This window comes from Nesoenas mayeri (assembly GCF_963082525.1).
Source record: "Nesoenas mayeri genome assembly, chromosome: 10".
NCBI lineage: Eukaryota > Metazoa > Chordata > Aves > Columbiformes > Columbidae > Nesoenas > Nesoenas mayeri.
In genome coordinates this window covers 19,338,105-19,352,798 of record NC_137560.1, presented here as the reverse complement: position 1 = coordinate 19,352,798, position 14,694 = coordinate 19,338,105, and positions in this window count along the sequence as shown.

Below are 14,694 nucleotides of genomic sequence, written 5' to 3'. Positions count from 1 at the left end.
TGACATGTATTGGGCCTGGACTGCAGTTAACCTAGAAAAAAGACAAGGACGGGAGAAAAGGGGAGAGTTCAAGTAGTATCCTCAAATTTCTTCACAGAATCGACTGGGTTGGAAAAGACCTCAGAGATCATCAAGTCCAACCCTTGGTCCAACTCTAGTCCGTTTACTAGATCATGGCACTAAGTGCCATGTCCAATCTCAGTTTAAAAACCTCCAGAGACGGCGAGTCCACCACCTCCCTGGGCAGCCATTCCAATGCCTGACCACTCTCTCTGTAAAGAATTTCTTTCTAATATCCAGCCTAAATTTCCCCTGGCAGAGTTTAAGCCCATGGCCCCTTGTCCTATTGCTAACTGGGTGTTAACCCCAATTGGCTGGTGCTCACACAGAGGAGGATGCCAATTCCAGTACATTAAAGTAACATTCAGCATAAGAAACAGCATCAGGTACTCAGCTATTTATTTATTTACTTATTAGCTGCTACTGCATGTTGTGAGCATTTTTGATGTGAAGGCTTTGTCACTGAGGAATTTTTGTGAGCTGACTCCCTGTTGGAAGCTGAGTGATACAGATGTTTGGTGTATTCAAATTGATGTGAGATTTAAGTGCACACCTTGTTCCCAAAACAAAAATGGTCTTAAAATTAAGTGTATCAAGTCTCCCCGTGTTTCCAGTGTACACCTCAGCTTCTGCTTCAACTGCTGACTCTAGTGAGAGAGACTGAAGTGGAGAGAGAACTTCCTACAGTTAGGAAGAACTGTCCTTCTCTCTTTTCTGCTCTTCAGAAAGAAACTGCACTGGAAAAATTAACAAAGGAATAACTCATATCCAAATCGAAAAGTATACTATCCTGTAAAAGTGTTAAATTATGTGTAACAGTGCCACCTGCTGAATCCCATCCTAACACCTTCTCAAAGGGGCTCTGTCTTAATGAAATGGAGTTGGCCTTGATTAAGAACCAGGCATGCGCCCTGGCTATTTCTCATCTAGAACACAGGGTGCAATGTGATTTTAAAATACATAATTAAATATTCTTCTTTGGAGCATAAGATTGTTTTGATTAAGCGTATCATCATGCAAATGCAAAATACAACCCTTGGAAATCATACCAAAAATTCTTTTGTCTGCTGTTAAATAGGCCTAATGCATTTTTCACTATTATTAGCACTGAGATGTACCAAAAAAAAAGTGAATTGCACTTCTAGTAGTAACTTGTCTGGAAGGTGCTGATGTTCTAAAGCTGCAAACAAAGTGAGATTCCCTGCTGAATTTCTAAATTTAGGATTCTACCTAGAACACTGTCAAATCAGTCTAAAATGACTGAGACAGGCAGTCATTTTGTGGAAGGCAGTGAGTGCATTTACTGAACCCAGCAGTTTGATACAACAGCCCCCGTGCTGCCTAAAAATACAACTCTTTTGAAGGGAAATTCTATCTGCCTTATCAATATTTATCTCTGTTTTTAAATGGTCCTGTCCATTTTAACAGAATGCCAATGCAGGACAGTGCTGGTGGGGTTTGGTGTAGCTGAACGGGGCTCCTGCTCTGAAGGACCATCCGATGTGATGGCAGATATGGGTGACCCAGCAGATGGTGGTTTGAGTAACCTCAAGAACAGCCCCTGGGTTAGGCTGGGATATGTGGTCCCGCATCGCTTGTACATTATCAGACTGTTTTCTTCATCATATATGGAAAGACCTTCCTGTTGTGTTTAAATCCTGTCCATGCCTTTGCCTTACCCATTTGCTGCTTGGTGCGGTGTTATGCTGAAGGGGCTGGTTTGCTTGATTTCAGGTGATCATTCTTTGCTACACAGCCAGTATTGCAAATACTGAGACCAGTGTCCACTCTGGTCAAAGTCTAGCTCTGACATTTTTGGGAACTAAATCCAGCCTGTAACGCTGCAACATACTGTGTGTTTCTGACATTAGCTGGCAGGAAATTTTATGCCAAAGAGGGTTTGCTGTGAAGCTGTCTTTATTAGGAAAGTAGAGGAAAACAAAATGAAGTAGATAGGACTTGTGTCATAGATCCATCAGTAAAATGCAGAATTTATACCTCCCCTTTTCTATCCTCCTATACCCCCTAAAGAACAACAACAAAAGCTCTTGGTGCGTGGCAAAGAATGCTTTGTTTATTTAGGAAACTAAATCTGCATATTTTTGGCACCAAATTCAGAAAATCTGGTCCTTAAGTGTCTGTCATAGCTAAAATGCAGAGGTATTTTTCTTCTGGCTGTGCCCTGGCACTGACGTGAGGGCTGTGAGTGTATAAATATAGAGAGAGGCATTATTGTGTTTCCATTTCCAGTGTGAGCTCTCTAGTATCGGCCTCAGTGTTTCTAAGGAAGGGAAAAGGGATGTTGACAGGCATGTAAATGAAGCTGGACACATGCTTAACAAAAAGCGACAGCAAAGTAAAACCAGTGACTTTGTTCCATCAAAAGATACAAATTTCCCATCCTCCAGCATAACATTCAAAGTGCCAGCATTCTCTGAGCTCTTTTCACAGAGGATGTTCTCTAATGGTCAATTTGTTTAAAGGGAAAAAGGATGGCATTGCAAATGCAGCAAATAAAATCCAGCAATGCTGCAGCATGAAATTCTAGCAAATATCCTCCTGCTGGAGTCAGACTTGTGAAAAACAGCCATTTGTACCAGCTCTGGATGGCAGCAGTGGCACAGAGCAGAGAACCTGTTTTCTTCCATCAGTGAGTGCAGACAGAGATGGAAGTACTCCTGTATTTTGGCACCTGTGCTCAATAACTGTGTGCTGAAATATCTGATAAAAGCTTCAGAGGCATCTTAAGAACCCTGTACCATGAAAAAGATACTGTTGGTTTCAGCTTGGGCTCAACTCACAACCCTGGATGAACAGAAAGGATTTTTGTATCTTTGTTATAACAAAGATGGTCCCTAGCATCCCTGCATTCACAACTGCAATAAAGCCATAAGCTTCTGTGCATTTAGTAGCCACCTTAGCGTGGCTACCTAAACTAATTTTAAACTCAGAGCAATTCCAGGGGGTTCTTAAGACAAAAGTTTTACCTACACATCTCTCAAAAGGAGCTCTGGAACCTGTACTGAGCAGTAACCATGTTGATCATATTCCTGACAGCCATATGAGGATCATTGCTTACCTAGAGAATAGGGCAACAAAGTTCTGTACTCTCTTTTTTATTATGAATAGACTGGCCAAGTGAGAACTGGAGAGTAGGACTGAGCAGTAGATCAGCGTAGCATCCTCTAGATTTAATTGTGAGGATAAGAACTGCCTAAGGGTCCACTGAGTATGTGGAGGGAGTTGTACTGCTGTGTGAGAGGTCTGGTTGGCGTCTTGCCTCAAACGATAGGCCAGAGTCTTATGCAAGAGAGAAGGGAGGATTCTATAATTATGTTATGAACATGATGACTATGAGGATGCCAAGGCTTGAACAAAGCAGAACTGAGAGGACAGGGAGAAAAGAACTTAGTCTGCACCTTTGCATCAAGGAGATTCCCCAAACCTGCCTGTTGATAAGGAGAGTACCACTGGCCTGTTGTCAACCCTTGGCAGCCTCTGCCTATTTTCTGTGAGTGAGGGTGAGGAATGTGTCCCTTGGCAGGAGAAACAAGTGCTGAGAAGACCTGGGGTGAAGCCTGGGGAACAGCCAACCAAAGGCTGAGGCTCAGGTGCTCTTGTTTCTGAGATACCAAAAAAAAAGAGAGTCTGGAAAGAAAGGTGAGCATTAAGAGATCCATGACCTGAGGTAGTACAGCTAAAGAAACTACAATGAATAACCCCACCCTCTAAGCAAAAACATTTCATGCGTTGCTGTTGCTTGGCAATCTCCATTGGAAGCAGGAAGAGCAAACCACTCCTGTTTAAATTTGAAATGTGCATGGTGAAGAACGAATGGCTGGAATCCACTGTAATCCCCAGTAGTGCTGGCGTGAGTCCAAAGGCACAGGGCTCAGTGGGTGTGTAAAACTCTTTTAAAAATGACTTCATGTATTTTCTAGGTACACTTTTCTCAGGAACAGTTAGGGAAGAGGCAAACGCCGTGCTTCTCAGAATATAAAGTTGAAATTCTTCCATTTCTGGCACTGAACAACTCCTTCAGCCTCTGCTAAATCATTAGGTGTTGGGTCTTAAATCTACCCATCTCCCGAAGGGAAAAATTCCATGTTCTGCAGAGAGAAGGACTTATTCCTTTGATGGATTTACTTTAAAAAGGGGTGAGGGAGAGAGCTGCAACAGATTTGAAGTGTTAAAAATAGCCATGGAGAAGATATAAGTGATATCAGTTATATAGCTTTTCTTAATACAGGTACTGAGCAAAAAGGGATGAGGTGGTGCAGGAGCAAGATGCTGTGGAGGGGAGCGTGATGCTCAGACTATGTTTGTTGACCCTCACCGTTTGTTGACCAATTTGACCTCTGGCTTGACCTTGAGTACTTTGCAAAGCTGGTATCATGTTTGGAGCTGGACAATATTTTATGTGCTTAGTAGGTGTGCATGGTGCAAACAGGGCTTATGGTGAGACACTATTTGCGAATCTATCAGTTTTCATTGGAAGGATTTTTTTTTTTTGAGGGGAAAATTAAGTGACATTTTTAACGTTTGTGAATATTTCTCTTACAGTTAACAAAATCTAATCTTTAGGCAAACTGACAAGAAAATAAGTGGAAAAATACTATTACCACAGTGTAGAGAAATTTCCTCTCTCCTGTCAAAAGCAATCACTGCTCATCTTGATTATGTTTGGATTCACTGCACGAGAATAGGGAACAGAGGTCCCAGTGAGCCTGTGACCCCCTCGGATGGAGCGCTGGGATGTGTGTGCTGGGGACTGTTCCTTCCCGGAGGAACTCCTGATGAAGCCAGCAAGAGATGGGGATAGCAAGGGTGCTGGGGGGCATCTGGCCCTGCATCACCTGTCTTAGGGTTAGGAAGAAATGTATGTTGTTGCTTTTAAATGCTGTTGGCTCACCCCTCTGTGGATAAGGCTGAACTGCTTTATGCTCCTGTGCTGATGCCTGGCTCTCTATTTTCAGTTCTTTCTGTGTTGGGTGAAAAGCCTTCTTCGTAGCCTTTGCCCTCTGTACCAGTCTCATTATTTACTCACTCCTCAGGACTTCCCAGATCTCATATTTTACTTTGTCAGTCTCTGCTGTGTGTTTATAAGCTGTGCACTCAGTTCTGTAAATCACTTGGAGGGCCAGTGCCTTGTGAACTGAGCCCAGGTCCCAGCCAGACTCTTATGGGAGCGTTGCTGAAGCTGGAAGCACAGGTGCATAGGTCTGGTGTGCAGGGCTGTGTTTGGGGTTATCATCTATCTGGAAGAAGGATAGCTTTGTCACCTGTGTTAGGACAGCTGTTTAGCTCAAGTGTTTGGGACTACACCTTGGGCAGGTCCCTCTCACCCACCAGTAACAAGGGAGGAATGAATTCTGCCCTCCTGCTGCTCATGCATTGCTGTGGTGCAGGGACTGGTCCTTTTGGGCTGTGCAGACCCGAAGTGTCTGAGGGGCAGAGTTATTAAACAGGCAAGACAAACACTAGAGAGGAATGGCTAACCATGCTGTTGCTGCCTTGGGGTAGGGAAGGAGTTTGATGACCCTGGAGCCTTTTCTTGCCCGTTCTTATGTGATATTTTTGTTCTTTGTGGCTTCCAGGGCTATCATAATATAGACTCTAGTAACAGTCACTGTTGCTTGGGTCTAAAATCCACAGTTGGTTTGTTGTTCTCTTATGTTGTCTAACACTATCTAGGATTTTCATTATTGTGTAAAAAGCTTTCTAAAGGCACCAGCAGTTCTGCCTGTGAGTTTTTCTTGGCTTTTGCTCATAGACAGTGATTTGTATTTGTTCTCTTTAGCAGCTATGAAGGTAACCCACAGTAGTCACGAGGATGTGCTGGTCATTCACCTTTCTGATGTTTTGTCAAAATATATTTAGTGAGAACAGTGGGGTGGGAGGAGGACATTGAGTCTTCCAGCAGGTTAATGTCAAAGGGGAGAGAGACCATTGCTGAAATCCTCTATCACCATCAGTATAAAAGGGAGAAAGAACAGCCTACCAAGAAACTGTTGTGTTAGACCACAAGAGCTGAGCTCTGAGACTCTGCAAAATTCTCATACTGAATTGATAAAATAGTAAATGAAAAGGGAAGCCAAATTTTATAAAAATTAACATAAAGTCCCTTTAATCATCAAGCTTAATCCTCAGTAGAAGAAGACTCCAAAATTGATTTTAAATCTCTGTACAGCCATCCTCTCTAATGTGAAGCAGGGATCCAAGTAAATGAATGATTTGCTTAAAAAATTCTGACTAATCTTGAGAACATTAAAATTAATATAAATGTGTGATCTCAAGTTCTATCCATTTTTGGATCCCATTTTAGTAAGTACATATAATTTGGAATGGGACCTAAGCCATTTTGTGTGGAAGCGTACAGGGAATGCATTCCAGTATCTTTAATCAGAGAAGGAGCAAATCTGTGGATGGTTCTGGCCAGGCCCTTTATCAACACCGGACAGCAAGCAAAGGCAGCCCTTTGTTTTCCTCAGTACTCAGCTCAATATCTGAGATATGATTTTAAAAAGCTCTTTCATTTCAAAGGCTTTATCTGATCGCCTACCAGAGCTAACGAAGAGTTTGGTTTTCCTCCCAACTGAACAGACGCACTCAAGTTCTTACAATTCCCAGACTTGCAGCCCTGAAGCATCAGAGGTCAGCTGTAATCCATAGGATGTGGTGGTAATCCATAGGATGTGGTGGTAATCCATAGGATGTGGTTTCCTTCCTCAGAACCATCCACAGATTTGCTCCTTCTCTTCCATTTCCAGGCTGAGTGGTTGTTTCAGGCTGTGTTGTTCAGTAAGACCTCTGGTGTTTTAGGATGCCCAGAAATGGTGGCTTCAGTGCTTCCCTGGATGCCAGAGCTGTACTGGTCCTGCCATGGCTGCTCCCCTCTGCATCCAGCTTCTGAGACCAGAACTGCTCTATTGCCAAGGAATCCAAGTTACACCATGCAGTTTTTCTGGAACTGAGATTGTCTTGTGTATCACTCTGCTTTTGGAGGTAGATGATAACTATATATAAAGCAGTAAGTGCTTCTTTTGACAGAATTAACTCTTTCACTTTGTATACGTACTTTTTTTCTTTGGAAACAACATACATGATTCTGTGTGTGACATTCTGTGATATTAACATAGACTGGTGTCACCTGAAGTAAGATGACTTACTGAAGTTCTAGGGGATTTTGCACATCCCTCTGCAAGCCTTAGAATTAGATATCTGCTAGGATGAGGGTTAGAGACACAGCAATACTAAATACTGAACAATCTTGCAGCATTCAGAGAAAGCCCAGAAGATTATGCTGGGGACCCTCAAATCCTGAGGTTGCTCAGAATTGTAGGAGAAGGGTGGATTGTTGTCCCTTCGTCTGCCCAGCATGCAAGATGTAGACGGGTTCCGTTGAAGAATACGGGTGATAGTGTTTATCGCAGACTTTTCAGGGGAATCATGTGGGTTGTGGTGAGTGAATATGCCATATTCAGAAAAGAAACCAGGCCATCAATCTGAGAGGATAGGATGTCCTTTCTTTGCAGCACAGATACAGCAGGGCTGTTGCAATGCCCGCTTCCCCATAATACCCAGTGACCAATTATATTGCTGCTAAACCAAGCTACAGTAAAATCTGTCACGCTTAAATTGCTGTAACAAAAATGTGCAGTCAACTGTATCAGAAACCTTTGGTAGATCAATAAATAAGGCTCCATAAATGTGGCTGATATCCAGAGAAATCATAGCATCATTCCCAATGCATACAGCCATGCTGCAGTCGTTAGTCCGAGCGTGGTCCTGCATCCAGAATGAACAGCAGTTGCTTAACTGGTGTATAAATCTGCTGTGCACACATGGCTGTGTGAGTGACTCTGAAATGAAGAATGGCCAGGGTATGTTTGAGCTTTTGTGCAATTTTTGTGAACCTAGAGGATAACTGTTCACTGTGTAGCTTCTGTGCAATTCAGACTGAGGATGGTGTGTGTGCTTCCCTGGCTGAGGTGCAGTGTAGCTGTCACATATCAAGGGCTCATAAGTTACAGCACCAACCATGCCAGACCAGCAGGATTTTCCCAGTATTGTTTCTTTTCTCCAGTATTACTTCCTACCCCATAAATTACTTACACTAAGACTTGAGATGGTTTTGACTGATCTAATGTAGACACTGAAGTAATGTGTTATGAACTCATAATCACTGGCAGTCAGGCTAAATTGTTTATCAGACACATCTATAATGATGTTCTCATGACATTTTTTAATTAGTGGGTAACTTTCGAGGGTGTGAGCATTTAGTGATTAATCATTATTATGAAGAAATTAGCAGTGATGTCTACCAGTTGCAATTCTGACTGTAAAATCAGCTAAGAGGGGTAGACTAGTATGTCCTGCTGCAGTTAATGACAGTTGTGGATCTGACATGGTGAAGTTTGGGCTCTGCTGATGGGATCCCATCCAGTATTTTCTGTATTTATGAATTCAAAGCAGTATGTTCTGTCCCTATCTTCGTGCCTGTGCCTGATTCACATTGTGTAGGCATCAGTCACAACTGCAGTTATACTGTCAATCTCTTTTATCAGAGTCCATGAACATGTATACTCTGACCTAATACTTTTATTGGCCTGAATGACACATGCTGCTTATTGAGCTGGGGACTTCTGGAGTTCCCCATCCTGACTTGTATCCTCTTTAGGATGTGCAAGAGTAAGGTTTTGGCCATTGCATACCTGGTGTAAGCTGCAGCTATCTGGGTGTTGTGAAAAACCAAGGGATGTGGTAAGTTCCACAAAACATAAATGTAAATTTTATACCATCTAGCTTTTTCATGCTGACACTTTCCACCTAATGAAGGATATTCAGATCTTGGCAGAGTAGTACCTCACCTAGCATATTCTATCCCCAGAACACAGGGCAAAGGCTGGGCAGAGTCTGAGATCAGCAGCTGGAGCCAAGCTTGTATATGTGATATTTAACCTTCAAATGAGTGGCAAGGACTGGGGTATATGGTGACAGAAAATGGGTGAGTGGTAAATCCAGTAAATGGATTTAGTATATATGTGGAAAAATGTTTGCATGGGTCATTTAACACTACAGTTACCCAAATTCATCCTGGCCAGGGGGCTGCCACTGAAGCAATTAATTGAATGAGATAGGCATGGTAACGTGGATCCTTGCTGTTCTTAGCTAGGGCTGCGTATGTGCATGCAACAAATAAATTGCTGGTGACTGGCAGGGACTGTAGTAAAAGGTGGCATGCTTGCTAGCCAGAGGCAGGCTCTGGAGGCAATTAATCAAATGAGCTGGGCAAAGAGACGTGATGACACCTGTCGCAGATAGCATTGCAAGTACACATGCAATTAATGATCTTGATGAAAGGAAGAAGAGATCATTTAAAGGCAGGTATTCTCTAAAGAGCTAGTAACCCTGAGAAGAAAATTTCTGCCTTAGCTACAAAGGAGTCCCAGCATTTTCAAAGTTATGGTGCCTGTGCATTTCCAAGTAGTATATGCATGTATGAAGACGGAAAAGAGAATTTTCAGTTTCCTAAAACTCCCTCATCTTGAAAGCCCTTTGCACAAACAATATACATGGTTGTGCTAAAGTGTGGTAGCTCATCAGCCAAATTTAATATAAAGATAGCAGAAGTTGCCAAATGTTGTAGATTGCTCTGATAAAGATTTTTGCTATCAGGAGCTAGCTAATTTAATCCAGGAGTCTGCAAATGGACATTGTTTTATCAACAGCAGTTGTAACTTTAGGGCTTTCTAGGCCACAACACCTTTTCACAATCTAAAGGAATATTGATCTGAGCGTAGTCATAACCAAATTTATGCACCTTTGAATGGGAAGCATGCATTTCTAGTGGTGATCTTGAGATTTAAAAAAACCCAATTGTATCAAGTTCTTTTCCACAGAAATATCTATCTCATCAGCTGTCTTTTCTCTTGTTCCCTCCCCCTTCACTCCTTTCCTGCAGAAAATCACACTTATTGTTCCACCCTGAAACGACTTCTCCATCATAAGTACCTCCTTGAGTCACTAGTGGCTTAACCAAAAGAATTCCAATGCCAACACTTGACTGTTATGGCTGATGATGTGTTGAGCTTTGCCTGTATGGCCTGATGTGAGATCAGGGCTCCATTATTTTGGGAGTTTAATCTAAAGGTGACAGCCCTAACTCCGAGCATTGACAGTCCTGAGTTGTGATATTTGTCTGCTGCTTTTTCATACTGGAGGGCTAGTCTGTCCCTCTTGTGTAACTTCTTTCTGCAGTGGATGTGTCATAAGTTCATGTTGTTTTGTCCTACCCATCAAAATGAGCACAGACTTGTGATGACTTCCTTAGCTGTTCTTTTGTAACTGGATTTTATCTGAATTCTGCAGAGCTCTTTTCCCAAGCATCTGTACCTTGCTGGCTTGAGATGGACAGGATTCGGTACTTAGCCTTTATAGACCCAAGTTTAACATGTCATCAATTATCTTCATTCAGATGAAGAAGTGTTGAAGATATTTTTTTCTGGACTTGTCATGGCAACTCGCATACTTTTAAGATAAAGCAAAAAGATAACGTTAGCTTAAATTATTGGCAAACTGACTGACAGGCACAATGGGAGATGATCTTGAGAGTGTACATTAACAGCTTGCCATTTCAGAGAACTCCTTCTAGTTGAATTGAGTGGCGCTTTTGTTCTCTTTGCAGAGAGTTTCATTTCCACAGCAGGGAGAGTGCAAGAAAAGGAAGAGCAGGACCCTACAGATGACAGTCTGATCAGTTAATTTCAACAGCAATTTAAAAGGAATCTTTTAATCTCCTCCTAATCCTCTGTCCATCACTTGAAGAGCCCCAAAGAAAGGAGGAGAGCAGGGGAGCATGGTGCCCTAGGGGCCCCACCACTCCCACAAGGTCAAACACATTATCAGCTCTTTTGCTGCTTCTGAGCTGTGGCTATAGAGGAAAAGATGATCACAAATCTGTTATTTTTTTCTCCCCGCCTAAGTGAAACATAAAAGCAGTAGCAGGAAAGACTTAAGGAAAAACAGGATGATAATACAGAGATTCTTTTGCACAGAACAGAAAGGCCGTGTATTTAATGTGTTCACAGGCATAGAAATGATTTGTGGGCTGGTTATCAGTCCTGCCATTAGTCTGCTGGAATGTGGAGATACAAGGTAGCTGCTTGAGCTGTGTCAGTGTTTAGAGTTTAAAAAGAATGAAGGTGAAGGTGTTGCTGTCAAATGAACCTGCTTTATTTTTTTTACCCTGCTTTATTATTAATGTGCAAACAAACAAACAGAAATAGACAACTGGATGTGAATGAGAAATGAACTCCAAAATAAAATAATCTAGCTGAAACACAGAGAGCATACCTGCAACAATAGGAGCAAAGATAGGAAGAAGGCACCTTAAACAGGTAGAACTGAAGCAGTGTCACATGAACAAGGATGTGGGCTTGATGGCTTGAGTTCTCTTCTTTCTGCTGTAATTTGTATTAGAATCTTTATATGGCTTGTGCTTGGGTCTGCAGCTCTTACAGAATTAAAGTTGCTGTAACACTGGATGCAATACAGGACTACAATAGAATTTAGTGATATCTACTTGTTTCTATTATAAGCCCATAAAGAGGAGGAAGGATTTAAAAAGAAATAATAAAATTAAAGTTCTGCAAACATTGACTGTACTCCACAGAGCCTGGACAGTACTCAGCAGACCAGACTCTATCAAGGTTGCATGTTGTCATATGAGACCGATCCAGTTGTGTTTCTGTGTTACTTCTCTCCCTCCTGGAAATAGCAGAGCACAGCAAAGGGCACTTCATGGTCAGGCCTCTGCAGAGCCTCCCAGGCTCCCCTGATCCCCTGATCAGGGGGAGCTGCTGAACAAATTAATGGGAGACTGGAGTCAAGAGGGTTATCTTGTGCCAAAGAGCAGCTTGAAGGGAAGATTCAGATTTGGATCTCATTACTTGCAGATTTCTGGCCGGGCCTGTTCTGTGTCTTTCAATATGCAGATGTTAATTAAATCAGTTTAATTCCATTCATTACATCTCTATCGGAATTGGTCCAATATACTCTAATAACATTCAACCCACTAATTGTTTTCCAGTGAAAACAGAGATGGGTCAGTCTGAACCTATAGGACTTTATTATTGATTACCTGGAAGCTAGATTGATGGTCTTTGCTTAGTTCTTAATGAATTAATCTGCATTGGTGATGAGGAAAAGTATAAATAGTTTTGATTTTAGTCTTGATGAAGCTGGGCATGTGTCTTAAATTTTGCAAACCAGCAACGAATAAATGAGAAGTCTCCAGCTCGGTAGTGTTCACCACAGGCTTCAGAATACTAATTTTTCTGTTATTTATTTTGCTTTTGCTTAGAATTGAGCCTGAGTCTATGAGCACATTGTTTCCTTTCATCTCTAACCCCAAAATGGCTCAATTTCAGTTTTACACTGAAGGGCAAATCTAAGCTGGAATTTGGGCTTCCCACTTGTAAACCGTATTTGATTTTGCTATAAATTGACGTGACTACTGGTTGGATTTTGTACCAACTTAATGTGCCCTGTTAGAAAATGATATAAATAAACTGGAGTTCTCAAAGAAGTGCCATTAGAGCCACAAATAATCTCAATAAAATTTGGAAAACTCCTAATTCCACAATGCTTCTATTTTCATTAATTCTTCTGTTTGTGCAATTCCTTACCAGTATTTATAAGCACTCATCTTAAAAAAAGTTTCATAGAGTGTACATATATGTGTGAATGCACACGGATGTATACACGTGTGCACAAACAGCTTGGTTTTGAATTTAGGTTTTAGAGGCTTATTGAAGTGACATGTGGTGCTGCCTACTGCTTTATAGGAGCCCTCGGTTAAAAAGAGATGAGGATACAGGTTGTAAAACCATCATGTTACAAACATTAGTTAATGCTTCTGTCAGTCAGTTCTCTCTGGTGTGCAGTACTCTCACATCAGAGGGCATTAATCTTACACTGGCCGATACACAGAAATGCAGCATTGCTCTTGTGTTAAATCCAAGCGGTGCTCAGTCCTTTGCACAAACACATTCCGCAAGCAGCTCTGCTTTTTTTGGCAACATGCTGCATTTTTGCATTCTTGTGGAAGATTTTGGGTTTTTTTACTAATGTACATAAATCTTTGGCTTTCTATGCTGAAAAATAGTGCAGGTCACTCCAGCACCTGTCAGGACCAGAAGTCTCTTATTATAGTTGCACAAACCAAAAGGACTTCATCTAGCATCACAATAGCAACAGTCACACAAAGATTTTGTTTACTGCATCACGCTTCTTTTTACCAAGGAGTCCGTGATACTCCATTTCAGTCCTTGTTGTAGCTATGGGGTGAACAAGGGGCATAAAACTAATTTCTGCCATCACCCCCATGCCTTGTGCCCTGAATCCAGCTGCAAAGCTCAAGCCCATCTTGTTTCTGTGGGTAGCTCATTGGTTCTTTCTAATATTTCTCTAGGAAGAGGTGGTGGTTTTGTATGAAAGGCCAAACTGAATTAGTGTATAGATGTCCAGTGCTTTTAAGGCAAACACACCTTGCCAGAATTAAAGCTGGTGTCGTGCTCCGTGTTTTGCAATCTTAATACTGAGCAAAGGTAAGTAGCGTTGCAGTGCACTGCTAACAGGTAATTCAGAATAAAGATACAATTGGTGCTACTGGATGTGCAAAACAAACAAAACAACCCACCCCCAAAATAAACTTCCAATGAGTGAACAAAACCCCTCTGAATCCTTTTGGGGTTAGAACTCAGAACTGATCCAAGAGAGGTAAATTCTTCACATTGCTCTCCAGGTCTTCAGTTTTACTAAAATTGGGATATCTTATCCTGCGTAGTTACGGATTGGTTTATGGATCATTTTTAAAGAACAAAAATCTGAATATTTTTTTTTTTTTTTTTTTTTGGTGGAAATGATCAGGTTTTGACTCGAGACATTTTGCATTTGTCTCTTCCCGCTAGATCAGCTGTGTTTGACAGAAAAGACAAAAGCTTGTATGTGGCGAAAGGGAGGGGGAGCTGGCGGAAGAGCGGGAGAGATGCCGCCAGCCCTGGAGCGGCCACAGCTCTGGGCACATTCCTGCACAGAACCCGGCTGGGCTGAGGGTCCGTGCCGCAAACTCCGGGGCTGTTTGTGAGAGCTCAGCTTTAGGGCAGTCGCCTAAAGGATCATGTATAGAATTGTTTGTCATTGGCCTACTGCACAGCCTTGGCCAGCTCACAGCTGTCTCCACGACAGTCTAATCCCTTGTGGCTGTTTATATATGTGTATATACGTGTGTGTGTGTATATCCATATCTATATTGACCTGTATTTTAATTTCCTTTTGCTGTTCTAACTCCTGTGTTTAGGACCTTTTTTACCCTTTTGCAGGAGCCCCCTGAGGAGGTTCCGTTGGCTTGCTCATGTGCAGTTGCATTTTGATCTCAGCCTTGGTTATTTCCATAACTTCTGCCAGATCTTTGTTTGGTTTTCAGTTGTTGTTTGCCTTTGTTCTCTGGACCGTTTTCACTGTCGTATCTTTAGCATGCTTGCTATTAAGCTTTTATCTTCTTGAAATGTCAATCCCACTGTGTCATGTATTTTGTATTTTGTCTCACAGTTGTAATGCCTTTGGAGCAGG